Below are 7292 nucleotides of genomic sequence, written 5' to 3' on the forward strand. Positions count from 1 at the left end.
AGTAATTGAGTGTTTGCCTCTAGAGTACCTAAAGCAGTCAATACTTTCTCCTCAAAAGCGGGACTCCTAGAATTTTCTTGAGAATTAGATGATTGATTAGGAAAATGAGAGTTTGAAAATTGATTTCTATGTGATAATTGAAATAAAGATCTATAACCTTGGGATCCTTGGCTTTGCATTAGAGGTGGAACATACTTTCCTTGAAAACCAACTTGGGGAAGGTTTGAGCCTTCCCCTTGGCTTTTCCAAGAGAAGTTTGAATGGTTCCTCCACCCGGGATTATAATGTGAGTCATAGGGATTATTCCCTTGGTTGAAAAATGCGGCATTAACTTGTTCATGATGTTCACTTTGAGCATGTCAATGGAGACAATTGGAAGTAGAATGTAAGACACTAGAATAACTCATACAAGATTCATTAGATGCATGATGAACATAATTATAGGAGGAAGACACCTAATTTGCCGAATTGTTGTTAATCAAAAATTGATCAAACCTTTGAGTTGAGGATTTCACCTCGGCGGCTATATCATTAGAATTATCAACTTGATATAAACCAATATTCTTCCTTCCACCTAGAATTCTACCATTTTTAGAGGACAAAGATCTATGCACGGAATTTTCACTCATACTTTCATACAATTGCCAAACATCATTTTCATGTTTATCAAGATAAGAACCACCCATAGATGCATCTACCATTCATTTTTCATTATCCGGCAAACTTTCAAAAAAGTATTGGACTAATTGCCACTTAGGAATGTCATGATGTGGACACTTCCTAAGCAAATCATTAAATCTTTCCCATGCCTCATGAAATAATTCCCCTTCCCCTTGAGAAAATTCACGAATATAAGTTCTCATAGCATTGGTCTTTGTTACCGGGTAGTACTTTTTTAAGAACTCTTGTTGCATTTCTGCCCAAGAAGTAATCGAAAAAGGCTTAAGATTGTTGAACCAATATTTTGTTTTGTCCTTAAAGGTAAAAGGAAAGAGTTTGAGTCTTAACACTTCTTCTGGCATGTCCATGTATTTTACAGTGGAACACATTTCAAGAAACTCATCCAAATGCTTGTACGGTTCTTCACTTGGAAGTTTATGATAGTTAGGAAGCATTTGAATGGTTTGCGGTTTAATCTCATAGTGATGTGCTCTAAATGGGGACAACTGAATGCATGTTGGTACATTGTATACATTTGGAACATAATGATCACGCAAAGCAATGGGAGGATTCCCAGCCGATGGTGCTAAACAAACACCGTGATTAACTTGAACCACGGGAGGTTGTGGAGCAAAAATTGGCTGAGGCATTCCCAATGGAATTTGGCCTTGTTGTTGTGGTGGAATGAATGGTCTAGGCATGCCTAATGGTACTTGAATGTTGTCATGATGCACATAAGGGTGGAAGATGCCTTGTTGGTCTACGTAACCAAGGTCTTCCACATAGTCATCATTTTGCTCGTCCATTGATGAAATGGAGTGATGCGTACTACCTCTTCCCCTAGGATTATGAACAACCAATTCAAGATAAAAATCTAGGGGGACAAGGGTAGGATTTAATGACCTACGACCATGCATGCACTAACAAAGCAAATAACAAGTAATCAAACAAATAGCAATCATTTCGCCCCCATAACAAATCATTCAACGAACATCCTCCACATACATTGATCCTATATGATGTGTCTCTCGCAATCGTACGATATCGTGTAGGATATAGCTTTATGCAAAAAGGATGTCGAACCCACAGAGAGATGGAATTTGTATTAGCCTTTAAATTAATTTCATGGTTTATAAATAACTTGGTTGGAAAGTTTGTTGATTATCATGATTTAACAAACTTGAATTAAACAAAATATTAAATTAAAGCAAATTAAACTAAAGTGAATAATCAGAGAAGGAAAGTCTTAGGGCTTTAACTTCACCACAACCGTTATACTATGGTTAATTGAATCAACTCTGGGACTTTAACCAATTCTGCTTTGAAATGAACTGAACTCAATAACATTTGTTCAGTTCGGAGTTTAAAGAAAGATGTTTTACAAATTTAGCTAACTATAACCTATCTGCGGTTAGCGTGGACTATTCGCCTACCTACTCTACCTACTTTAACTACTGTGCGAATGAACCACCTTTCCTAAGCATAGATTATGAAAACTTTTTTTTGCAAAATACATTGAAACACCATTATATGACCTCTATTCTTGTGTCTGGTAGGGCTCCGCCAGATACCGTACAACACGGTAGGTTGAGAATAAAACATAAATTATTATATCTAAGACAAGGTAATAACAATTTATATTCTACTACAGCATGAAAAACCACTTAAGTTGTCTCAAGTGCTCATAGTCATATAATCAAGAAAACATTATATATTAAAATAAACCCAGAGTCAAGACAATCAAACCATAATATAATGTTGGGTTACATTAGTGCCCTGAGAAAGGGATTAGCTACTCATGACAAGGTCGGAAAGCATCTGTGTTGAGTTCATCTCCATCGTCACGGGCTGCGCTTCTCTTTTCAAGATCTACACTTTCATGGTTATAGGAACCCTAAAAGCCACACCTTCAGCCTTTTGAATAACACCGTAAATGAGATTGAAATTTTGGACCTCTTCTATCAAGGCTTATACCTTCTTTTATAGAAGAAAAAATGTATTTGGTAGGCTTTTAGGTCTTCTGGCCTAACTGGATGAGATGCGGCTGGTAAAGAGAGGAATCCCACAGCTTTTAGTATGACATGTCATGCAATACTTGAGCTTCAGTAATGGATGCTCGAGCTTTAGGGCTCATGCTCGAGCTTCAAGAACAAATGCTCGAGCTTCTCTAGATAGATGCTCGAGCATCAATGAATGGTGTTCGATCATCAAATTGACACTTAGCCAATTTTCTTCAACTATTTTCTGAAGCGTCTTTTTCTTCAATACTTAGCATATTTTTGGGATTAAACTCCTTTAACATTGCTCAATCCAAGCTTCATAGGCTCAAGCACTAGGTACCATGCTCGAGTATCAAGGGCTCGTTGCTCGAGCATCAATGGATGATGCTCCATCCTTTGAGGATAGTGCTCGATCATGGAGGTGATGCACGAGACCTGGGAGTATAGCCTTTTAATAAAAATTAACTCATTAATTTCCGACGCTTCATGCTCAATCCTCTGGGTCAAGGCTCGAGCACCTTTTGTTAACGCTCGAGCACCTTTGCAGTAAGGCTCGAGCATCAAGGTACTGATACTCAAGCATTTGGGCCTTGTTGACTTTTTTTCTTTTCTTTGTTGTGATGCTCGACCCTCAACACTTAGGCTCGAGCTCTAAAGGTTGAATTGCTTCGAACTTCACCAAATCCGCTCTCAGCTTGCTCTAAATGACCGGCAATGACTTTGTAAGCTTTGATATATCATAAAGTCCCGGTTTTAACCATTTATCTGGGAAAGTACCTGAAAACACACATTAAGCATAAATTAGTCTAATAATGGATAGAACTATCACTTTTGGCCCTAACATATACATACTTAGGGGCTCGAATATGTAAATATTCAGCACTCATCACACCCCCAAACTTATATATTACTAGTCCCTTAGCAATACAGAACCTAAAAGCTATTTTCGTGGGAATCACGGTTGCATTTAGCCTATGCAATAAGCCTTTATACCCCTAAGTTACCCCTAATGGACGAGTTATAGTCTTATGAGGTTTCCAGTGAAGATACCCACAAACTTCTCACATCAATGCCTTTTATGCACAGTAAGCTTATTCAAGCCTATTTTTAAATCATATTATCCTTACAGTTCATTAATCAGTCAAATACAGATAGTATACTAACTATGTAATCAGAAAAACTTTCAACTTCCAATCTCAATTAAGCAACCATAGTCCCCACATATCAGTTCAATCATTTATTCAACAATTTTAATCTCTAAAGATACTTCTTGAAAGTTATCTTCCAATTCATCATGTGGGTTACTGTCCATACTTGCATTTATTCCTTGTCATTCTTTAATTCACAAGCACACTCTTCAAATTCGAACTCCCAAGGCATTTTTATTTTTTTCCAGGTATGCATTTATTTCAAAAAGGATACTTGTGCAATGTCTAGGTTTATTAAGCTTTCTAAATTACCCTTGTAGCGAACTTTCAGCCAATGACTCCCAGACTAGATTGTCTTAGGGCATTAAGTGTGAAAACACCCCTTATGTAATCTAGGCAACCTAAACCCCTTAAGGACTTAATTGTTTAAGTAATCTAGGCAACCTAAACCCCTTATGTAACAAGCTTTTAGCCAATGACTCCCAGACCAGACAATCTTAGGGCATTAGGTGTCAGAACACACCCTTAAGGACTTAATGACTCAAGCAATCTAAGTACAAACCTGAACTTGATCCTTTTTTACTTTTCTTTCCTTTTCTTTTTTTCTTTTCATTCACATTGGTGACGTTTTTTTTTTTTCTTTGCTGCATACATACCAATTTTTTCCTATTTCTTTTTTTCTTTTATGCCTCGATCATCAAAACTATCAAATCTACCTGATCATCTCAGTCTAACTTAAAATAAAACAAGACTTCCAATTTCTACCCCACAAACTTCATGCAAGTGTGAATATTGCATAAAGTGTAGCATCTTAGAGATCAGCATCATTAAACAACAATTATTTTAACAAAGTGAACCACAGGCCACCAACTGATTTCAAAAATTTTTAAGGACTCCTTTTCACAATAATTTAGCATACAAACCATTTCTATCCAACTTCAGACTGCAAATAGAGTATATAATCATCAACAGATTCAAACACATGCTTAGATCATCAAATAGCAAACCACATCTTTGTGTAAGCAGATGAAAAAGCAGATAAAAATTTGCCAAGCCAACCTTACCCCTAAACTTATAATGCACATTGTCCTCAATGTGTGAGAATAAAAGAGAGATAGAAAGATATTACCAAATAAGCAGACCAGCAAAGATATGACAAAATAATGCATAGGGGAGTAAAAATTACTTCCCAGTATTTTCTCCTTCAACATAGTGGTTTCTCAAAACGATCCAATGGTACTGTCAAATAAATCACCCCCAAACTTAAGCTGTAGTATCTGGAAAAATCAATAAACTCCAACACACATCAGAGTATCAAGTATATGGAGTAAGCATAGACAAATATCAATATAAGGAAATGAAACAAAAAACATGTATATATATATATCATAAATCAGTACAATGCTTTTGAAAAGAAAGACTTATGGCAGATAAACATCATATGGAAATAAGTACAGTAAAAAGAACTTCCCTAGTCAACAAAAATATAGAAAAGTCCTAAAAACTAATCCATAGGTGGTGGTTGTGGAACGGAAGAAGTGGATGGGTCAGACGGAGTGCGACGAAGTAACTCCTCCAATATGCTCTGCTGAGCAGTCAACATCTGATGCATCACTGTCTGACCATCCTGTAGCTCGACCACCCTGGCTTGTAAAGCTCTAATCTCAGCCTGAGAAGAACTCTCGGGCTGGGCTGCAGGAGCGGGTCTCCTCTAAACCTGAGGTTGGGAGTTGGAGAGATCTATCTCCTCCTCTGTAGCCTCATCATTAGCTTGCCTATCAATAACCGCTACATATCCCACATCACCAAACTTTATCGCATCTCTTTGATGTTCTGGCATATGGGACCAAACTTTATTCCATTCCCTCATTCCAAATTATGGAGATTCATTACATGATTCCTCTTTTGGACTCACCACAAAACCCTATAGCTCTAATATCCTAGTAATCATATATAGAAAAGGCAGCGCATGTGTATGAATATCCTTATGCGGTCCAATCTCAGGCCAAAATGCCAGTAGCTGATAGAAAATCATTCTAAGGAACGAATACCAGTGCTCAAACTAAATAGCATAAAGGGCCTGGAGAAAGTCAGTATTCCTAATAGTCTTATGCCCAAGAGGATGGACATTAGCAGAGATGATAGAATCTAGAATCCACAATCTCTTAGGAATTTTGGCTTTTGTAGTACTATTACGCTTTTTCCTAGCAAATCGACCATCACATAGCTTCTGAATTAAATTATCAGCAATTGTTACCCTAGGGAATGGTGTAAAAATAGGGCAACTACGTCTCTCACCTTTAACCTTAGGAAACAGATTATAACATTCTAAAACTACATTAATAGCATCAGGATTAATAATCAAATCATGCCCATCAATTCTAGTCCTAAGCTCCCAAGGATCATCCTTACTATAAAGCAGATTAAGGTAAAATTGACGAACAAAATGAGGATAAGCAACCTGAGTAACAGGGACCATAAGATAAAGAAGGTGTCTGTAACTGAAAGACTTCATAGCCTATCTAGTGCGCAGATTATTGATGAACGCCTGATATCAAAGGTCATTTCATAAGAAATTGGAACTGCCTGCCACGCACTTGGCAACATATCTTTCATTCCTCTAGCGCGTTTAACAGAAGTAGGACGAACCATCTTTAAGATAACCTTTCAAATTTCTCAAAAAATCCCCAGTTGCTGTAAATCTGCAACCCGAAGCTCGAGCTTTAAGTACCGATGCATGAGCCTTTAGGAGATAATGATCGAGCCTCAACTTTCAATGCTCGAGCCCTACTTGAACTTCACTGAATTAGATCATAGAACTCAGTTCAATAAATCAAGGAAGAGTGGATCTAAACAGCTAGTCTATGTAGATGATCAATGAACAAAATTCATAGACTCATATATCAAAATAACTCATACTCTCCCTCATTAGATCTAGACAATTAATAGACTCATGAAATTCTATTCGAAAGCGGAGAAGAAAGAGAAGATTACCTCTATTTCATCCAGATCTGGAACAAGGATGTAGATTAGCACTGATTATGAATAGGAAGAATATTTAGAGAGCTTTTATAAACAACAAACCATGACTTTCCTTTTTGTTCTAGGCGGAGGAGTATTCGGTTTCCTGATTTAAAACTTTTAAAACCTTAGGCTTAAGCATCAAAGGTGTAAGCTTAAGCCTGCTGCCATCAATATGTAGCTTCATGATGATGGGAAGCTAGAGCTGTAGGTACTGATGCTTGAGCGTTTCACTGCTGATGCTCGAGCATGAAGCTAATGATGCTCGAGCATGGAGACAAATTTTTGGATTTTTTTTTAGGATTTTTAAAATTTTTATTCTCCTTTTCTATTTTATTCAAACTTAAACTAACATAAAATTGAAATAAAGACTAAAACAAACCTAAACTTAGAAAATAACTAAATCAAAAATTCAAAACAATGAGATAAAAATCAAAATAAACTACGGTACAACATACAACTG

General features: G+C 36.9%; 1 non-coding gene across 1 annotated transcript; it reads left to right on the forward strand.

Annotated features, from left to right (window-relative positions):
• Positions 1–759: 759 nt before the first annotated feature.
• LOC132280598 (small nucleolar RNA R71) lies at positions 760–868 on the forward strand. Its single transcript, XR_009471615.1, has one exon. It is a non-coding gene; the product is annotated as a small nucleolar RNA R71 (small nucleolar RNA).
• The last annotated feature ends 6424 nt before the right edge of the window (positions 869–7292 follow it).

The sequence above is a fragment of the Cornus florida genome, unplaced genomic scaffold (genome assembly GCF_030987335.1).
Source record: "Cornus florida cultivar Cherokee Brave unplaced genomic scaffold, ASM3098733v1 CherokeeBrave_3.0.0_Hap2_Chr10, whole genome shotgun sequence".
Taxonomy (NCBI): Eukaryota; Viridiplantae; Streptophyta; class Magnoliopsida; order Cornales; family Cornaceae; genus Cornus; species Cornus florida.